A 21,865-nucleotide genomic window follows, 5' to 3' on the forward strand; every position below is an offset into this window, starting at 1 on the left:
TCAATCAATGGAATCCATCCCATTTTTTCTTTTATCTCTCAGTGCTAGCCTTATCTACAGGCTGATCCACAACTCATTTGTAAAGACAAATTCAACATTCCTCTCATGGCCTATCTTGTTCTAACTGAAAAATGTAAGCAATATTCTGAACTCTAACTATTATGTCTGAAGCGAGGTTCTTGGAGCCTCGGAGGAAACACTAGCATGTCTTTCAACCTTCACTACAACATGTACTACTTCTCTGGCGTCTAAGACCTTTTACTCAGTAAAAGCACTTAAAACTTATTCCATTTACTTACTTATTGTTCCCTCGTGCTACAACCTAAACCTTCACCTCTGCTTTATGTGTGAGAGTCTTAACATATTTCAATCCATCTCAAGACTTTAATTCAATCCCTGCACTCTGATCTCTCTCTGAAGGATTCAGAGAAACTCTTGACTTAGTGACTCCAACACATCCCCACACTGATTTTAGAGGAGTCGTGTGTCCCACACCCAGCCCCGCTGTCATTCTGCCCAAGCACAGCTGCTCCAGTGTTCCCAATAAAGCTTCCCAGTTCACACCACTCCCGTTTATTGGGGGGCGGGATTGGGGAGGGACCTGGGGGGACCCCACTCCTTACAAACAGAAAATCCTGGATTTGGGTGAAACACTGGCTTGGGGTTTGCTTTCTTTTCCTCTTCCTTTTTGCCAACTCCTGCTGTTTTCTGTCTCACTGTGAATGCTAATTTTTGCTGTACACTTTCCCCCAGATAATTTAATTGCTTACCATATCAAATGTAACAGTTGTTCTTCACCCAAATTTAACACGAGCAGGTGCTACTTCTCTTTCAGGTTAAAATCAGAGCTTGAATGCAGGGATTTCAAAGTGAATAAATTACCTTTCCCTCTTTCAGTCCAAAGTGAGCTACTGCCACCTGCACTTGCCCTTCCCTTCCTCTCCTGAACCACCGAGCAGCCCCACTGGGAAGGCAGGAGCTGGGCCTGGGAACTGCTGCCTTTGGAGTTGCATCTCCTCCTCCCGTGGCCGCTGCTCAGAGCCCAGAAGTGCTCTGAGAACTTGAAGTTCTGGCAGCTGGGTTAGAGCCTACATGGGAGGAGGAGAAGGTTCACCAGAGCCCTTCTCCTGCCGTGCCAGCTCCAGGGCAAGGAGTGCAATGGAAGCCAGCCAATGTCCAAAGCCCATCTGCTCTGCCAGTTCCTGTGGGAATGAGCTGCTGCAGAGGGGAAGATTTGGGTGGGAATGTGGTTCTCTAAGAAGGCCATAACTAAATGCTTGCATGGGGATTTTGGCTTCTGGAGCTGTGGGGTAGGGCTGTTGTTGGTTCCTACCCCTCCATGCCATGATGATGTAAGGGGTGAGGGATGCCATGTGTGCTGTGCACTGGCAGTGATCCTCAAGAAATCCTTCTAATCCTCTCCTTCGAGCTAGTCAAGCTCCTGGAAATGACAGGACAGAAAAAGAAAAAAAAAAGCTCAGTTTTGTGCCCTCCTGCCCTTGTGGGGTGAGGGGCAGGAGGCAGAGGTCCAGCTTGGTCTCTCTCTGACCTTTCCTTTGAGACAACACTGTCTGCTCCCACCACAAAGGCACAGAGGGTGCTCTTTGCCCTCACCAGTGGGAAGTGGCTCTGCTGAGCCCACTAAGAGTGCTGGAAGATGAGTCTGTGAACTAAACAGTTGAATATTGCCTAGAGGGGGGTAGCAGGCAGTAGATGTGCCACCATTCTCTTTCCAGGATCCCACTGGGAGTACTTGAACTATTGATGATGAGAGAGAGACGGGGACACTGAATGGAATCCAATTTTTACTGAGCACTACATGTGCTTACATACCATTTACAGGAAGGCTGGTAATATTTTACTGCAATCACATAGACAAACCTTACATAGACAAACTCTCACATAGACAAACTTTACATTTGGACTTAGTAAAATCTTATTTCCCATAACCCAGACTTGATCCAGTCCTCTTGCAGTCAGGTCTCTGTTCGCTCTTGCCAGGCATCCTCGTTGTCAGGCTGCATTTGCTGATTCAATCTGCAGTACTATCAGTCTCATTTGCATTACCCATATCCACACCTCCCCCGTTTCTTTTAACTAAAAATACGCTCTTAAGCGATTTGTCGATTAAATTCTTAACACACTGTAAAATACAAGGAATAACTACTTCAATGCATAATATGATGCCTAATACATACAAACCTATTTGAACTAAATTCCTAACCCAGCCAGTGAGTCCCCAGTGCCCTAAGAGCCAGTTCAGCCAGTCGTACCCATTATCTACCCGAAGTTTATTCACATCTTCTTTGAGGGCTTGAATGCTGGCATAGATGGGCTGGGAGTGGTCAGAAAGGTTAAGGCAACACATCCCATCGAATTCCTCACCCACAGGTCCCTGTGCTAAAAGCAAAAAGTCTATTGCTGCTCTATTTTGCAGAGTAGCATGTCTAACACAGTCAGCCTCAGTTAAAAGTCCTGTTCCTGGGTGTCCTCCTGCCATGGTGGTATTACAGGTGGGTCTTCAGGTGCTGCAGTTAAAGGCGAATCCTCCAGTGCTGCATTCAGGGGTTCTCGAAATGGCTTCACGTTATTTGCAGGGATCCACTTGGAACCATTCTCTGTAAGGACACATGAAAAACCTCGACCCCAGGTGATCAAAGGATAAGGCCCCAATATTTTACCGGATTCTGGATCTTTTATTAAAACAGGGGGCCTTTCCTTATGTTGCAATTGTGAATTACAATTAAAATGTCGAACAGTTGGTGGATTGGGGTCCATAAAAGAACAGTTCAAAAAGTTAAAAACATAAAGAGCTTTCTGCAGTCTCTCGGCAGGGGTGCCATCTCCAGCTCCCACTTTTTGTAGTATTAAAAGACGCTAAAGAGAGCCATGAGCTCATTCAATGCTAGATTGGCCTGTTGGGGAATGAGGGATACCTGTTTTGTGACTAATTCCCCATAGAGCAAAAAAGGCAGCAGCTCGATGGGAAGTATAAGCTGGGCCGTTGTCGGTCTTCACCTCAGAAGGTGCACCAAGAGTTGCAAAAGCAGCAGTAAAGTGTCTGCAGACATCTTCAGCTGTTTCCCCTGAATGGACTGATGCAAAAAGAGCGCCAGAAAAGGCGTCAATAGAGGAATGAATGTATTTTAAACGGCCAAACTCAGCAAAATGGGTAACATCTCTTTGCCAGATTTGAAGGCTTTTAAGCCCTCGGGAATTAACACCTCCTGCAATAGAAGGAAAATAACACCTTTGACAGTCAGGACAAACAGTGATAATTACTGAAGCTTGGGCTTTAGTAATGCCAAAGTTCTGAAGCAAAGCAGCAGCGTTCTGGAGAAAAAATGAATGACTCAATTTAGCTTGGTCCATCTTCTGTACAGAATTTAGTACATGCATTGCTAAAAAATCAGCCTGCCTGTTCCCTTCAGCCAAAAATCCAGGAAGGTCTGTGTATGATCGAATATTCATAACAAAATAAGATGTTCTATTTTCTAAGGAAAAAACAAGAAGCTGTAACCAATAAAAGAGTTGTGAAAATTCAACCTCTTTCAAAACTGATGCTTCAGCTGTCATCACAATTCCTGCAACATAAGCTGAATCTGTTACCAAATTAAAGGGATCAGAAAATTTTTTAAAAACTCTGACAACAGCAGCTAGTTCAACAATTTGGGGAGACCCCTCAACTGTGGACACATCTGATTTCCGAACACCAGGTGAGAGGTCTCTTCCATACCACCACTGATTTATGAGAGCGACCAGAACCATCTGTAAATACTGTTAAAGCTTTAAGTGGGACTTCACTTCTCTTTGGTTTTTCTATCAATTGGAATAAAGGGGTTAAAAGCTTATGTTTTGGTGGGTGTATTGAAATTTGCCCGCTGAATTCAGCAAAGGCCATCTGAATAGCCTCAGATTCCTGAAATATCCAATCCAAATAAAAGGTGGTAATAGGCATGTAAATAGTGAAAAAATCCACTTGTGCCAGGGAAGTTAGTCTCTGTCGGGCTTTAACAATCAGCTGTGCCATCATTCCATGCTGGGTACTGATGGCTTTGGTTGCTTGGTGTGGCCAAAAAATCCATTCCATGATAAACAAAGGGTCTGGTTCATCGGAGTCCCATTGAAGTATCAAAGCATGAGGCTGTTTAGCTGTGCCCAAAATTATGAAAAGAAGTGCACAGAGTGCACCTTGCCGTTTTGCTAAGCTCTGCCCTGCAGGGCTTGATGAGTTTGTGAATTGAGTCTTCTAGGTGATAAAAGGTCTGAGTCTCCTTTTAGCAGTTCAAACAAAGGACTCAGCTCTGCATTTGTGTAAGAGCCAGAAATGAGGGATGTGGAGCTCCAGGTGGCTCTTTCAAATGCTGTTTCTTGTATCCAGATGATGCAGCAATTCACGGGTCATGGAGCCTTTTCAGCCACAGCTGTAGGTTCGTCTGAAGCTTCTCTAGTTCTGGTTACAATGCATTCTATACGTTTCATTACAGAGCATCTCAATACATGACACCCAATCGATACCTTTACTGTTACCTATAGCCTGTCCTTACTACTAACATAACCATATTCATGTTACTATTGTCCAATCACAAAAGGTTACTATGTTACAGTTTAAGCTAGAAGTTCTTTTTCAGTTTTCTTGCAGTGGAAAATTCTGAGATATTTTCTCTACTTGAAACATTGGCTTTCTTGTTTGTCTGTGAAAATCTTTTTGATTGGTAAAAACTTTTTTCCAAAATCTTTTGTTTGAGGTGGTTTATCCTTTGCTCTAAATCATAAAAGCCCCTTCCAACTCACTTGCTCTTTGCCTTCTGGTTACCCAGTCAGACTGGCTCAGCAATTCTTTCCTTCTACATCGAAATTTGCTATGATTTGTATTCCTACTTCAGATTCTACATTCAAAGACCTTTCTGTTATACATACATATCTGTGAGACCTTCCTGTCAAATCCTTATCCTTTCCAACACCTGTCGCTTCTCACAAGTCACCTATTACATTTTTTAAAGATTTCATAAACCTTTAAAATGTTAAAAGTGAGCGTCGTTTCTCACACCCTGCACTGCCGGGGTAGCAGGTGCAGCTGGAAGGAGAGAGGAGTGGGGGAAAGCTGGTTTGAAGGGTCTCCATTTACTTCTCATTATCCTGCTCTGAGTTTTTGGAGTTTTCTGCCAGAAATCTCTCCCGTCCACTCATCCACAGGGGTTTGGGGTAGTTTTCCCATTCTGGGGAAAATCAAAGCCATGCACTGAGGCTCCTAATTAGGGGGTAGGAGAAGAGAGGCTCCAGGGCTTCCCGCTGAGCCGGAGGCAGCGAACACGCAGGGCTGGGAAAGGCGTGCCGGGAGCTGCGGAGAACTTTGTTTGTGTTTCCAGGCCAATGGCGGCTCGGGCCCGGGCCCGTTCCAGGGCTGTTCCTCATCTCCGCCTTTGCCCTCCCACAGCCCGGGGGGCCCTGAGAGCGCGGGCCGAGGCTGGGCCGTGTGCAGAGCCCGGCCCTCGCTGCCATTGGCTGATTGTGCCAATGTCACTCCTGGTTGTCGCGCGCTGATTGGGCAGAGCAGCAAAGGCGCCATTGTGGCAGCGTCTGTGCGGGCCCGGCAGCGGCGGCAGCGGCCGGAGCCCGGGGAGGCGGCGGCGGAGCTCGGAGGCGGCCCCAGCGCAGGTGGGAGCCGCGCTTGGTTGTGCGGGGGCTCGGGGCTCGCTGCGGGCCGAGGGGCGGCAGGGGGCTCTGGCGGGTTGGTTGTGCCGGTGCCGGCCCGTGTTGGCGCTGGGCTGAGGGCGCTGCGGGAGCGGCTGCCCGCGGTCTCCTTCCCGCTGGGGCCTCGGCAGGAGCCGGTGCCGGAGCAGCGCTGGCTCGTCCCGGTTGCTGTGGGTGGCACAGAGGTGTCTGCCCTGTGCCCGGGGCTGTGCGGGAAAATTCCCGTGGCCAGAGGTTTGTGTGCCCGCAGGAGACAGAGGAGTCCTGTAAAAGTGACTTTATTGATGAACAAAGGGAGACGCCATGCGGCATTTGCCATGCGGTCTCTAAAGCGCCGCCTCCTTTTTATCCTCATTTTCCCGTCTGCATCTCCCTCTCCCATTCCCCTCTGGCTGACGTTTTTGGAAGGTTCAGATTTCCCGTTTCCCGTTTTCCTATTGGATCTGGATTTCTCCTCCTATGATGTTAATGAGGTCCCACTCCTGGATTTCTTTCTCAGCCTTTTCCAGACCAGGTGTCTCCATCTATGCCGGGGCAGTGTCTGGGGTGGGTGTTCCTTGATGTTTGCTGGTGTTTCCTTGATGTTTTGTTGAATGTTGTTATCTTTGTTGGTATCTTTTGGGCTATTCCCAGTCTGTTGAGATGTTAAACTCTTCTCTGTTGAGTGGTCTAACAGTCCATAAAAATAACTTTTAAAATTTCTTTCCTGAGAGAAAGCAAACCAAGCCTGACTAGTAAAATGGAATGTTAAAAAAAAAAATTTCTTTCTACTTGGTGTATTTTGCAACAATGGAATCGCAGGCAGCCCAGTGTGTGAGTGTTATTGAGAGGCAGAGTCCTGGGTGGATGCTGTGAAGAGCAAAGTGCCAAGGCAGGCTCTGTGCCAGCCCAGCTTCCTGTGGCAGAGATTTCACAAGAGACAGGATTCTGGCCACAGACTGCTTGAAATATACATCCCTTATCTCCAGCCCGCACTAGGTGGAGAATTCCCAGGGTAAGGAATTCCACAGATCAATTCCAAGGGAGATAATTGAATATCTGCCCTGGCTCTGGCCCAAGGTTATAATGGCCGGATGCTTGGCCTTCAGCCAAGGGCACACACTGACTCAGAAAACACTTCCTAAATGCAGCAACATGTTGCATATTCATAGACCTTCATGCATTATTCTGAATCTTTCTCCTCCGACCTGTAAATCATTATTTTTCCTTCCCTGGGGTTTTGGTGTCCCATAATCCAAGAATGTGAAGCGTTTCCTGATTATCTTTTTTACCATTCTCTGAGTTAGTTACATGAAGAAAAGCTTTTTACATCAAAATTTTGTAGTCCAAAAAAATACATTTATCACACAACTATTTCTAAGTTCTGTTAATCGCAGAACTAAAAGAAACTGTGTTCATACAGGAAAGTTTTCCAGCATAGAGGACTCATTTTAATATTTTCAAACAGCCAATAATATAATATGTACTTCTAACGCACTTTGGATTCAGATTTCTGAGTATGGAAGAGCCATAGCTGGGGCACCACACATTTTATTATTTTTAATTTTCTCAGGTTTTTTTCCTTTTCTTCTGTCCATACCACAGCCTTGATGTTTTTGGGGTTTAGAAAGTAATAAAACGTTATGGGTAGAACAGAGAATCCTCAATCCAGGTCCTGCAATTTCCTATTAATGCTCAGAGTTCTTACACCTCCTTTTCAGTCCTGGATGACTTCTGAGATTCCCCAGACACTCTTTAGGTCAATACACCACAAACCTTCAGACAAAATATGTCCCAAATATTTAATTATTTTCTCTAGCATTTGCTCTTTTTTTTTTTCAAATATTCAAAGATGCTTTTTAGCCTGAACATTCAGCCATTTCACAGAGGCTTCTTCTACCACTTCTTGTCCTCCTGATTGCAGCAAGTCATCCACATCCTGCATTAACCCAATCCCTGGGGGTGGGGTAAATTCTTGTGATATTTTCTGCAAGGCTTGCCCCAATAAGGCTGGTGCTTCCGTGCATCCCTGCAGAAGGACCGTCCATGTCTTTTCCATTTTTCTTTCTACCTCTTGTTCCCACTAAAAGACAAAATCCAGTTTACCATCCTGTGTAAGTGGGCATCCCCAGAAAGCATCTTTGCCATCAAGGACTGAATGGTGTCAGTGTGAGGAGGGCACCTGGTTGAAGATGGTGTAAGGATGTGAGAGCCCCTGGGTGCTGGGGGCCCCTTGTGCCCTGGGGTTCATCCCTCAGGGGCTGTAGAAACTCTGCCATGGCCTTTGCCTTCCCCTTGGCCTTTTCCTCATCCCTTCTTGCATTCCCCTGCTGTGCCTTTGTGACCAAGTGCTCCAGGGGCTTCTTCTGCCCCTCCTGCAGCCCCCTCAGTGCCTGGGGGTGCTCATTCTCTGACAGCTGCTGAGCTTTCTGCTAAATCATTCCTTTCTGCAGTGACCCAAGGAAAATGCTGAAAAGCTGATCTCGATCCCCATTTCCCAGCTGTTCCTTTGTGCTGCTGCTCCTTGTGCTGTGGCTGCCGTGGCCAGCCCGTATCCCAGAGCCGGTGCCTGTCCTGCCGCAGTGTCCAAACGCGGCCCCCCCGGCGGGCAGGGCCGGCAGCTCCACGGGGCCGGGCAGCGGCCGGGGCGTCCCGCAGCCTCCTGGGGGCCGGGGGCCACTGCCGGGCCTGCAATTGCCGGGGGGTGCTGGGCTCAGGCAGCGCCCGGCGCTGAGCCCCGGCTGCCCCACAGCCCCGGCCCGGCCCCGCAGCTCCCCACAGGCCCCCAGCCCGTGCTCCCGGTGCCGCCCCTCTGCGCCCGCTCCTGCCGCTGCCCAGCACAGAGAAACCCCCTGGAATCCTGACCTCCCTGTGTGCCTGTCCTGGCAACCGGGGATACAAAGGATCTGCAGCAGCTGGCAACTTCTGAGGATAAGACCCTGCTGAAAAACATCCCCATCCTCAGTATTTTTCTCTTTCTCCTCTTTTCCATCATTCTTTGTCTTCCCACATAGATTCTTTCTGCTGCTTCTTGCCTGAACCATATTCCCTGCACTTCTCATCACACCAACAGCATCGATCCCCTGTTGTCTAAATCCCTTCTGGACTTCCCTTATTGCCTCCCTGAGTGTCCATGTCCTTGATTACCTCTGTGAGAATGTGCAAACTCCATCAACATGTTCCCGAGGGACCCTTCAGAGATATTTTGGGATCATCATCCCTTTGGCCAGGAGCCCTTCCTGGCTTTCCCTTTCTACCCTCCACGGGTGCCCTGCCATGTTTAGTCCCCGCAGATCCCACTGTAGTCACTGCTGAGATTTTCAGTGCTCTCTGGCTGCCGACTCTTCCCAGCCCCCCTGATCTGTCACTCGTCTGTCTCCTGGCCCCAGCGCCCCCCGGCAGGGGAATTTGGGGAGGTGGGAGGGGGGGAGCGCCAAGGCCGGGCCCCCCCGCGCTGTGGTGGCGGCAGCGGCTGCAGTGGGGAGCGAGTGCGGGCGGGAGCGGCCGAGAGCCCAGCGCTGCCCCAGCCCGAGCTGCCCCAGCTCCATCGCTGCCCCTGCGCTGGGATGCTGTGGGTTTGGGGGGAAGAGGGAGCCGGCAGTGGGTGCTGGGCCTGGGGGCAGCAGGAGAAGGGAAGGAGAAACAGGGTTGAAGAACAAAATGGTCAAACGATGCATATGGGAGGAGAAGGTGGGATTGTGCAGGAAGTAGAGGAATAATAGAAGGAAAAGGAGACAGGAGGGAGAGCAGGAAGACAGGAGGAGGAGGAGGAGGAGTAGAAATGGGAAGTAGCACAAGATTCCAAACCTCCCTATATCTACAGAGTCCCTCCAGTCCCAGGGTGTTGGTCCCCCCCTCCCAACATTCAGCAGGTGACTGGAGAGGAGGATCCATGATTTTCAGAGGGGTGAATCTTGGTGTTTCTGAGCTTTTTTGGGCTAAAAGTTGGTTCTTTTTTTTTTTTGCTGGGCCTGAATCCTTACATTTTTCAGGGGGTTTTGGCTGAATCTTGATGTTTGGAGGATTTTGTGCTGAATCTTGATGTTTTGGAGGTTCTTACAGACGCAAGATGCACAGTGACTTTGTGAGTTGCACTTGGGCAAGGAGGAACTCCCAGTCCAAGGTGCTATCTTGTCTTGTTCTTTCCCCAAACTAGGATTTTTCATTCCCATTGCGTGGGTAGATGGAGGAGGAAAAGCCCCGGAGATCCCTCACAAGGAGGGGCTGCAAACCCAGCCCAGGGAGCTGCGAGGAGGAAAGACCCTCCCTGAGCCAGGAAGGCGGCCGGAGATCCAGGCAGAGCTCAGAGCTGGTGGAGAAGCCTCGTGGAGGGGAGAAGCCCCACAAGTGCTTGGAATGTGGGAAGGGTTTCAGGCGGAGCTCCAACCTGATCCAGCACCAGAGGACCCATACTGGGGAGAAGCCCTATGAGTGTAGGCAATGTGGGAAGAGCTTCAGCATGATCTCTGGTCTGATGCAGCACCAGAAGATCCACACAGGGGAGAAGCCCTACGAGTGTGGGAAATGTGGGAAAAGTTTCAGGGACAGCAACTACCTAATGCAGCACCAAGTGATCCACACAGGGGAACGGCCCTACACCTGCTTGGAATGTGGGAAGAGCTTTCAGTGGAGCTGCAACCTGAGAAGCCACCAGCGAATCCACACCGGGGAGAGGCCCTATGAGTGTCCCAAGTGTGGGAAGAGGTTTCAGAGCAGCTCCAATCTCCTCATGCATGAGCGGATTCACACAGAGGAGAGGCCCTTCCGCTGCCCCGACTGCGGGAAGGGATTCAAACAAAACTCCAATCTCATCAGGCACCAGCGAATCCACACTGGGGAGAGGCCCTACGAGTGTCCTGTGTGTGGGAAGAGCTTCGCCAGGAGCTCTCACTTGACCCAACACCAACGGAAGCTCCACTAAGGGAAGCCCTGTGAGTGCCCCGAGCGTGGGAAGAGCTTCGTGTTCTGCTCCAGCTCCATCCCCCATGGGAGGATCGGTGTTGGATGATCCCCAGTGACCCCCGTTGGGCAGAGCCCTGGTGATCCGTGGTCCTGGTGATCTCCGTGGGGTGGGGGAAAGGTGTTGGAGAGATTTCTCTCTCTTTTCCTTGTGCTGCTGTGATTTGGTTGGTAATAAATTCCCTCGCTGTGCCCAGGCTGGCTCTGTTGTTCCCGTGCCGGTGCTCGGGGCGGGATCTCTCCTGTTCCTTCTCTCAACTCCCGGACCTGCCCTCAGCCAATCAGAATGCGATGAAGAAGATTCAGCCAATCAGAGAGAGCAGCTATGATGACTCACCGGTTGCCGGGCAGACCCGCAGCACCCAGTGTTCCCCACCTGGACCCCACCCCCCCCGCCCAGTCACGATCCCCCCGCGGGGTCCCCCCAAGTCCCTCCCCAGTCCCGCTCCCAAGTAAATGGAACTGGGTAAAACTTGGAAGCTTTATTGGGAGCTCTGGGAGCAGCTTGGCTTGGACAGAGTAACACAGGGTTGGAGGGGACGCACTGCACTCCCAAAATCAGCGAGGGGATGGAGCGTGGGATCCTGGCTGGGTCCGAGGCCACGGGGAGGGGCTGTAGGCACTGCTGGCTCAGGAGTTCTGTGGGCAGAGAAAAGGTGGTGACCCCCGGCTGGCGGTCCCTAGGAGGAGCACACACACTGGGGGAGGGGGAACACGACCCCCGGGACCCCCCCTCTCCTTGCACAGTTAGTAGCTGAGCCCCAGTGCCACGAAGACGAAGCCCAACACAGAGCCCCCATCCCCATCAGCACTTTACTGTGGGCAGCGTCGGGCGACATCTCTAGGGGACCACAGGGGTCAGGACCAACCAAAACCTCTCATGGACATTCCAAGCCACTCGAAGAATCCTCCCAATCTCCCCCAGCCCACCTAGAGCTCCCTAAAACATTCTCCTAATGTCTTCCCAGCTTCCTTGGGATGCACCAAAGCCCTTCCTGTCCTTCTCAAAATGCCATAACTCCCTCCCATTTGCTCCCCGCTGCCCCAGGACCCCCAAACCTTCTACCAGTCCCTTCACAACCCCAGCAGGACTCACCAAGACCCCTCCAGGTCTATTCCCAGCACAACCAACCTAATTCCAACCCCTGCTTTCCAATTCCTGATCTTTTTCCAGCTCCTCCAGGTTCACTCAAATCCCTCCCAGTTACACCCAGCACCCCCAGACTCCCTCCCAGTGCCCACCAGGATTCCCGGAACCCCATCCCACCCTCCTAACATCCTTCAAACTCCTCAGCCATTCTAGACACCCAATCCATTCTCCCAGTTTAAACCAGGCTATCTCAAAGTCTCTCCCAGTTACCCCAGCACAGCCCAATCCCTCTTCCAGCTCCCCCAGCGCCTCCCCCACTCCCCCCACACTGTGGGGTCCGGGCCGTGCCCCAGTGCCGGCTCAGGGGGTGCTCCAGGCTGACGTGCTCCACCTGGAGCTGGAGCTGACCCCGTGCCGGGGGCGGTTTCCAGCAGCACCAGGAGCTGGTAGAAATCCAGTCCCTATTGGGGACCAGGTCAGTGGCCACCACGTGGCCCGAGAGCTCCTGCTGGCCCTGGAACCAGCTCAGCTGGATGTGGGCAGGGTAGAAATCCATCAGGGAGCAGAGCAGGCAGCCGGGGCCGGGCTGGGAGCTCGAGGGAAGCAGCGAGATGGACACACTGGGAGAGAGTGGGGACACACTGGGATCAGCTGGGGGGGGACTGGGAGAGATGGGAGAGGGCTGGTGTGGCACTGAGAGTGACTGGGAATGAAATTGGAGAGAGTAGGGAAACACTGGGAGAGAGTGGAGTGGATTGGGGCAATGGGAGAAAGACTGGAGGTTTGGGATTTGACTGAAAAGGATTTGAGAGGGCACTTGGATAGAGGGGAGAGATTTGGGGAGGCACTGGGATGGCAGTGGGAGAGAGGCTGGAGGTCTGGGAGTGGACTGGGAAAGGAATGTCTGTGGACTAAAAGGAATTGGGAAGGACTCTGGTGACACTGGGAGGGACTGTGAGGACACTGGGAGAGACTGGGATGGACTGGGAGAGCCACCGGAGTCCCTTGGGGTGAGTGGACAGGAGGCCACAGGGATGGGTATCTTAGTTTGAGAGACGATTTTAAAAAGCACACTCTGGAGTGAGTGCTCTCTTCTCTGCAGGGTTCCAATAGTCCCTTTCCACCAATGGGAAATAAATATTAATATATGAAAGAGGAAAAAACTCCAACAGTTTATTAACAAACAATAAGCCTACAAAGCAAAAAAACCTCCCAGACTTCTGGATATTAAATTATCAGACCTTTCCCCACACTCACCAGGGAAAATGACCCAAAATGCCAGAGAAATCCCTGCTCACAACACATTGTACAGGTGGCGCCGCTTCTCCCGCAGGGGAAAAACCAACCCGGGTCTGTCCCGAAGGAGATGAAAGCCCGGGGCTCGCCTGCCCTTGAACTCCTCCCCAGCCGGGCTCCGCGGGCACGGTCCCGGCAGGCGAAGCAGCGGGGCTGAAGCCTCGGGCTGTTTTCTCTCCCGGCTCGGCCCGGCTCGCAGCGGCTTTGGGCTGCAGCGGCGCCGCTCCGCTCCTGCCGGCGCGGAGCCCCCGGGCTGCGACACAGCAGCTGCTCAGTTCGCCTCCAGGCACGGCAAGGCTGCCCCTGCAGCCTCTCCGAGCCGAGTAAAACCAAAAATTCCATTGTTTGTCTGTGCCAAAAACGCTTTTCAGCCAAACAGAAACCCACGGTGCACAGAGAGAGCCGCGGAAAACCCGAGCAGCGAGGCTTCAAAACGCCCGCGGAATGAACAAGGAGCCTCTCCCCGCCCCGGCCCCGCACACATCCCCTCCCGGGCTGCCGGGGTTTAGATACAATAACCATTCTTTGGGCACAAAGCAGAGCATCATGGAATTACCATCACAGTAACTCACTGCAAGAGAATCGTGTACACAATAATCACATGTATCTATCTGTAAAAGCACGTACTGAACTCTGGGTACAGCAATGTGCTCTAGGACAGGAGTGGAGAGGATGAACGGACACCAGGGGAGATGGGGAATGTACGGACACAGCAAACCCTCCAAGGACTTCAACCTGATTCCCAGCTTTTCCGTGCTTCCAGGGCTTTGACTGCTGGATTTGAATGAACTGAGATGTCACCGTGAAAAGCAGAGCAGTCTGGAACCAGAACTGGAGTCTGGAACTGATGCTGGAGTTAAAGTCTGGACTTGTCACATCTCAGATTTGAAAATACATTGAATAAAAAACTCCCTTAACCACAACCTTTCCCAGCACATACCTCTTCGCACATTACAAAACACAATGGAATTATTTCTATAGGGTAAAAAATAAAGTAAAATGAACATTGAAAATATTCCCTGATAAAAAGTGACGTTGAGAAAATACAAAATAATGAAGTGTGTCTAGAAAAGCCGGCTGTGATTTCTCAGGTATTTGGCTCAGTGTCAGCTCCGAGCCGGGCTCTGTCTCCCAGGTGCCCAAGTGCCCGGGCCAGCTCTGAGCAGCCTCTCCCGGCTCTCCAGCCCGGCTTTGCCCCGGCTCTGCCCCGGGCAGGCACTCGGTGTTTCCGTGGTGCCCCTGCCCCGCTCAGCTCCCCGTGCCCTGCAAAGGCGCCGAGGCTGCGCTCGGTGCCCCTGGGTGTCACTGAGCGAGGCACTGACGAGCCCCGGTGCCCGGGCACAGCCCTGAGGGACACCCCTCGTCCCCGGCCTCCCGCGGGACACGGAGCCACTGCCCACAAGGCCCTGGCACGTCCGGCCCGGCCAATTCCTCCTGCCCCGGCCAGCCCGGGCTGCAGCCCCAGGGCTCTGCAGGCCGGGGCTGGGGCTGCCGGCTCCCACCGTGGCCAAAGCCTCCCAGGGCTCTGGCCACGCCAGGGGCTACAAGGCCACGAGGCCGGGGCTGCTCCGGGCCGCTTCCAGGCTGTCCCTCTGCTCTTGGGTGCCGGGGGTGGCCCTTTGTGACACGGGCGTGTGTCAGGGCCCTCGGTGATGCGGGACATTGTGGTGCTGTCATTAATGAGAGCGTTTGAGATCGCTTAAAAATCGATGACAAATGCATGAACAAAAGTCAGATTTAATACTGAGCGACAAAATACAAGAAGTTCGTTGGCAAGATTCACTGTACTGCCTACAGAACAAGTGAGGCACAACAAGGGAAAACAAGCAACAACAAAACCAAACAAAATCCAGGCAACCAAAACAGAAATTAACTGAGAACTCACTAGGGGAGTGTGGGTGGGTGTGTGCTGTATTTAGGTGCATGGGACAAAAGAGAGTGCGAGCAAGAATTAAAAGGAACATGGACTAAAAACTTAACAACTCTGAGCAGCACTTTAACTTCTACCTTAATTTGTAACTTTAACTTATACTTTAGGCCCAACAATTCAACAGAGGAACAACAGTGAACTTATACCTAACTTAACTTATAACTTAACTTTAGCAACCAACAGAGCAATAACACTTAACAGCATTTAACCTAACTTATAGCTATAACTTCCAAGTTGTACTTAGCAACTTAATACAAAGACAACACTTAGCTTATAACTTAAATTCAACAACTTAGCAAAAGAACAACATCTAGCAGCATATAAATAAGTTCATAACTATAACTAAACCTTGCTTACAGGCCTAACTTAGATATCCAAGGTACTTCCACATCTAGGAAAGCTGTATTTCTCCCAGATTTGCTATAGCATATGTGCAGGGGCACACACACAGACAGGAACAGTCAGTGCAAACAATTCCCCTCAGAGCTCAGTGAAATCCTCCCTTCAGATGTTTTTGCATCTCCCACTGGCCGAAGGATGGGGCCTTGAGCAGTGAGGGTATGGGCCCAGGACACGTCGTGTTTCAGCGATCCTCCAGGCACAGCAAAGCCGAGGGTTTGCTGGCTCTGAGAGGCCCCTCAGAGGGAGACTGCTGGTCACAGCCCACGGTGGCCCAGGAGAGCTCAAAGGTCTCCTTTTGGATTTCTGTTGAGAGGGTCACAAGAGAGTGGGCTCCAGTCATAACAATGTTTCATCCTGGCCTCACTTTGGGTCAGCACTTTTTCTAGGAGTGGGGGAATGCATCACCACACTGGGATCTCAGGGGTGCCCATGGCCTGGGTGACGCTGGCCCGATGGCAGGCACCCATCAAAGCCACTCTGACCCTGCCTCTCCAGCTGCAACAGTGCGGAGAAAGTTTAACCCAGAGTTCCTGGGATGGTGTAAAAAGGGAAAACATCCCATACCAAACAGCAAAATGTGCATCACAGACCCAGCCTGGGCATGGAGAGGAAATTTATTACCAACCAAATCACGGCAGGACAAGAAGAAGGGAAAGAAATCTCTCAAACCCCTTCCCCCTCACCCAACGGGGGTCACTGGGAATCATCCAACACCGATCCTCCCATGGGAGATGGAGCTGGAGCAGAGCACGAATCTCTTCCCACACTTGGGGCATTCACAGGGCTTCCCTTAGTGGTGGCTCCGTTGGTGTTTGGTCAAGATTGAGCTCTGTGAGAAGCTCTTCCCACACTCAGGACACTCGTAGGGCCTCTCCCCACTGTGGATGCGCTGGTGGACAGTGAGGGTGGAGTTGCGGTTGAATCCCTTCCCGCAGTCGGGACAGCGGAAGGGCCTCTCCTCTGTGTGAATCCGCTCGTGTAGAAGGACACCGGAGCTGGTCTGAAACCTCTTCCCACACTTGGGACACTCGTAGGGCCTTTCCCCAGTGTGGATACGTCAGTGGATTCTCAGGTTGGAGCTCCACCCAAAGCTCTTCCCACATTCCGAGAAGGTGTAGGGCCGTTCCCCTGTGTGGATCACCTGGTGCTTCATCAGATAAGAAATAGTGCTGAAGTTTTTCCTGCATTTTCCACACTCATAGGGCTTCTCCCCAGTATGGACCCTTTGGTGCCAGATCAGCTGGGACCTGTAGCTGAAACCCTTCCCACATTCCAAGCACTTGTGGGGCTTCTCCCCTCCAGGAGGCTTCTCCACCAGCTCTGAGCTCTGCCTGGATCTCCGGCCACCTTCCCGCCTCAGGGAGGGTCTTTCCTCCTCGCAGCTCCCCGGGCTGGGTTTGCAGCCCCTCCTCGAGAGAGATCTCCGGGGCTTTTCTGCCTCCTCCATCCCCGCACACCTGGGGAATGAAAATTCCTGGTTTAGGGGGAAATAACAAGAAGAGAGCTCCATAAACTGGGTGTTCCTCCTTGCCCAAGTTCATCTCTGGAAGTCATTGAGGATCTTATGTCTGTAATAACCTCCCAAACACCAAGATTCCCACTCAAAATCCTCTAGACTTTAAGACACAGATCAAAACCACCCCAAATATATAGATTCAGCAAAAATCCCCTCCAAAATTGTGCTGGGTTGAAAGCAAAACCAGTGAGAGACTCTAAGTCAGAAATACAATTTTATAGGAAAAAAGAGAAGAGAAATAAAATACATGCAATAGTCGAAAAGAAAACAACTGACAGAATCAGAATACAACCTGACACCCCGCTAGTTAGGGTGGTGGTGGCAGTTCAGATGAAGTGGTCTTGTTGTAGTAGTGATGCTGTAGAAAGGTCTGGTAGCTCTTGTCCTCTGGAAACCAATAGGTAAGGGCTGCCTTGGTGTTCCAAATCTCAGATTTTATCTAGGTAGGAAAGGCTTGGCTCCTCCCCCTGGCTGGAGCATCTCCCAATGGGATGATGGAATTTTATCAGTCATGCAGTGGCACTCAATGGCCCATTAACAGAAGATATCTACCTGGAGGAAGGATGGGTTGTGGAAAAGATAAAGAACACTGCCTCACCTGGTTTTATCAGATGGCCCATTAGCAGAGGATATCTCAGACAGAGATAAGGATCACTGCTCCACCTGTTTTTTTCCACCACTCTTTGTTCTTTTGTTTCTTCCCGGGATCTCTGACTGGTTACTTCATGTTTGCTGCTGATTTCCTCTCCCTTTTGAAGATGAAAACAGTAAAAGTGTCTTTGACCTGCCTTGCTGGATATTGTGAAGAGGAACAGTCATCTACTGCAAGTGGAAGTGTCACAGGTGGAGCAGAGTTCTGTGAGTGCTGTATCAAACCAGACCTCGTCAGACCTGCCAGAACAACTGGTCCATGCTGCCCTTCACTGCTCTGCCTGTTCCCCACTGTTTCATGCCAGAGTAATTTAACTGCTGTTAATTGGGTGTGTGTTTCACTCGAGCCAGTCCAGCAGGACCAGCAGAAAGCAGCCCCAGAATGAATGGGGCTCTGCAGAGGAGCCCCAGACTATTCATCAGCCTGCCCGCAGAACTGGCTCCAACTCTGAACCCTTGTGACCACGCTCTGAAGAAGACACACTTCTGATATTTCTGAGGCACTTATGACTGAGACACTGCATGTGCTTGTGCAGGTAAGAATCCCAAAGTTCTTTCTGTCAGGAAAATTAATCCACAAACACCAGAGATTTATGTCCAAAAAGGAGACAGAGGAGTCCTTTTTGCTTCATTCAAATAAAGGGAGAGGCCATTGGACATTCCCCTGGGATCTCTCAAATTTTTGGAGGACGCAGCCTCCTTTTTATCCTATTTTCCCGGCTGCATTTCCCTCTCTCTTTCCCCATTGGCTGAGGTACTTGAGAGGCACAGACTTCCCGGAACGCCTGATAAATGAAATTCTCCTCTAATGTATAACCCTCCCTTTTAATTTTTAATTCTTATAGAATTCATAGTTTTTCCCCCGTTGCTTCTTTCATCTTTCGATATCCAATTTCATTTATCAGCAGCCTCACAGTTTGTTTGTAAAGGCAAATATCTTTTTCCATTCATCAATCAGTGGAATCCATCCCATTGTTTCTTTTATCTCTCAGTGCTAGGATTATCTACAGGCTGATCCACAGCTCATTTGTGAAGACAAATTCAACATTCCTCTCAGCTTTGATTTCCCCCAAAATGGGAAAACTGCCCCACAGCCCAGGGGATGACTAGAGGGAGAGATTTCTGTCAGAAAACTCCAAAATCTCGGAGCAAGATAATGAGAAGTAAATGGAGACCCTTCAAACCAGCTTTCCACACGCCCCTCTCCTTCCAGCTGCACCTTCTACCTCGGCAGTGCAGGGTGGGAGAAACATCGCTTGCTCTTTTAAAACTTTCAGCAATTTCTTAAATCTTAGAAAAATACAGCAAAAGACTGAATTCGGAGAAAAATCAGCACTGGGAGCGCAGGACTAAACCCCCACGTGCTCCCCTACAGAATGGATGTTCTGCCTTTTATGCCCCTGGGCCCTCCCAAAGTCTTGTCGCTGAACTCCTTCTCTGCCGTCCATTGCTGGAGACTCCTTTCTTACACCTGCACTGGAGGTCAGGTGTAGGAACAAGCCGGCCCTCCCCAAATGCCCCGACTACCTGAGCCATGTCGTGACAACAATGCAAGGGGGAGGGGAAAGAGGACTATGGGAGGATATATTACAATAACATCATTATACATCCACAAAACTTATCTTAACATACACACACTGTTCATTCTTTAATTGTGAGAGCCAACCACCACATTGCTCATCTGTAACAACAGCGACTGCACTGGCCCCCCTAGATCAGAGGGGGATGGAGCCAGTGCCAGTCCACCCGAATTGGTGAGGACAGAGACTACCCCCTGCCCACCTGGGTATTGCATCAGCCTAATACATATTTACAAAAGGCTATACATATTCAAGCACTTAAACAGAGTTTCTCCCCTGTCCTACCTTTTTCAAGCATGTGCAGTTTTCCCAGTCCTCATCATTTGTTACTTTTCAATACATTCAACAGGTGTGAATTCCTTCACTGGTTAAATGTTAACATTGCAACAACTCTTCACCAACATTCACAACACAACATTCACATTAAAAGATCTCTAAACTTTAGGAAAACTTCTTTTACAAAAGTCAACCCTAGAAAACACATAGTATTCACTCTAAGAATTGCTAAAACAGTGTAATATATTTATCACAATGGTCTTGAGATTAGAGCCAGGATTGGACTAGGGAGTGTGACTGGGGCTACCATTGGGCTTAGGACTAAGAACGGTGTTGGCCTTAGGGCAGGAACTGGGGCTGAGTTTGGGAATTCAAGCTAAAGCTGGCATTGGAGTGTGGGCTGGCACTCAAAGCTGCACTTAGGGCTTGAGACTGCCATTGGAGTTGGGCTTAGACTTGCTGTTGGGGCTGGTTTTGCCTTAGGGCTAAACGTGGCATTTGGTTTAGGGCTGAGCATTTGGTAGGGGCTGGAACTGGGGCTGGGCTTTGCAGTTAGGGCTTGGGTTTATATGAGAGCTGGAATTGGGGTTAAGGCTAAATGTGCCATTTGCCTTAGGCCTGGCCTTGAGATTGGCTCTGGGGCTGCACGAGTCTGGCACTGGGATGAGATTGAATCCAGGAGAGTGAGTGTGTCTCAACATGGAGTGAGATTGAGATCAGGATCAGGGTGAGCTTTGGGACCGAGCGCACGCCCAGACGGACAGGGGAGATGTCACTGCAGGATGTCCCTGGCATCGTCACAGCCCTGCTCAGGCACCACCAAAAGGCAGCAGGAGCTGGCTGGTCCCACATCCAGGTGCTCCCAGCACCGAGAATATCCCTCTGTCCAGTCCCTTTGGCTGTCCTGGACAGGCTCCCTCCGGGCTCTTTGTCACCTCCTCGATGGCAGAGCATGGGATATTGAGTGGCTTCTAGGACCCTGCAGAGTCCTTGAGGAGGGCAAGCCTTGCTTAGCCACAACCAAATTCTCTCCCTGTCATACACAGCATTCCCATCCTGCATCCAATCCCATCATTGTGCTACTCTGGGAAGAAATGAAGCCCAGTCAAATCCAGAATGGTAGGAATATTCAGACAGTTCTCTGAGAAAATCCTAATGTATTTAACACTAATGCTCGTGAGAGGAATGTTGAATTTGTCTTTACAAATGAGTTGTGGATCAGCCTGTAGATAAGGCTAGCACTGAGAGATAAAAGAAACAATGGGATGGATTCCACTGATTGATGAATGGAAAGAGATATTTGCCTTTACAAACAAACTGTAGGGCTGCTGATAAATGAAATTGGATATCGAAAGATGAAAGAAGCAACGGGGGAAAACTATGAATTCTATAAGAATTAAAAATTGAACGGGAGGGTTATACATTAGAGGGGAATTTCAGGTATCAGGCGTTCCGGGAAGTCTGTGCCTCTCAAGTACCTCAGCCAATGGGGAAAGAGAGAGGGAAATGCGGCCGGGAAAATAGGATAAAAAGGAGGCTGCGTCCTCCAAAAATTTGAGAGATCCCAGGGGAATGTCCCATGGCCTCTCCCTTTATTCGAATAAAGCAAAAAGGACTCCTCTGACTTGCCTCTGGGAACAGCTTCTTGGAGAAGTCTGGGCTCCCCTTTTTACTTTCAGGCCTTTCCTGCCCATCTGCATCCTCAGGGATGAGGCTGTTTGTCTCATAGCCGTGGCTCTGAGGGAGCAGGGACGCCTGTCCAAAGGGCTGCCTCCCTCTGCACTCTGGCAGCTCTCACCCAGGCTCTGGCAGGGGTGAAGGCTCTTGCAGAAATATCCCAAGGCTGGAGATCTTCCTCACCCTGCTCCTCCACTGCTGATACCACAGAGTTCCCTGCACATAGGAACATCACCTTTTCTTCTGCAGGAACCTGTTCCTGCACAACACCAAGGGTCTTCTCCTGTGGCACCACCACAGCATCCTTAAAGCTGTGGACTAGCAAGTGACAGGTCCTGGAAACTGCTGCTGTGTGTCTGGCTGCAGGAAACCCCTTCTGGAATGCCCTTGGTCTCTATTTTTTGCTTTCTGGACTTTCCTGGCCGATCTGCATTGATTGCCAGCGAAAATCGCGAGGGTGCCGCATGAGCAGCGGCCGAAAGCGCTGAGCGGGGCCATCAAACCCAGCCCAGCAACTCCCGGCGTTCGCCAGCCCAGAGGTGGCGCGGACAGCGCGGCCGAGGGTGGAGAACCAGCCCGGCTGTGCGGGAGGGCTCTCACAAAGCGCGGAGCTCGCCAAGCCAGTCCAAGTTGCTCTCGGCGCTGCCCAAGGCCTCGAGTCAGGCCCTTCTCCGGGCCCCCCGGCATAAAGCCGCCGCCGCGCCGAGCGGGGATCGGAGCGGGCGGAGCCGCGGAGCACCGGGCTGGGGGGCGGCGGCGCCGCTCAAGAGCGGGGCTGACCCGGGGAGCACCGAACCGGGCCGGGTTCCCTGCGG

General features: G+C 50.9%; 1 pseudogene; it reads right to left on the bottom strand.

Moving 5' to 3' along the window:
* The window catches only part of LOC148217928 (class II histocompatibility antigen, B-L beta chain-like), a 53,812-nt pseudogene that overhangs the window by 5,476 nt on the left and 26,471 nt on the right, over nucleotides 1-21,865 (bottom strand).

This window comes from Sturnus vulgaris, unplaced genomic scaffold (genome assembly GCF_052056855.1).
Source record: "Sturnus vulgaris isolate bStuVul1 unplaced genomic scaffold, bStuVul1.hap1 Scaffold_198, whole genome shotgun sequence".
NCBI lineage: Eukaryota > Metazoa > Chordata > Aves > Passeriformes > Sturnidae > Sturnus > Sturnus vulgaris.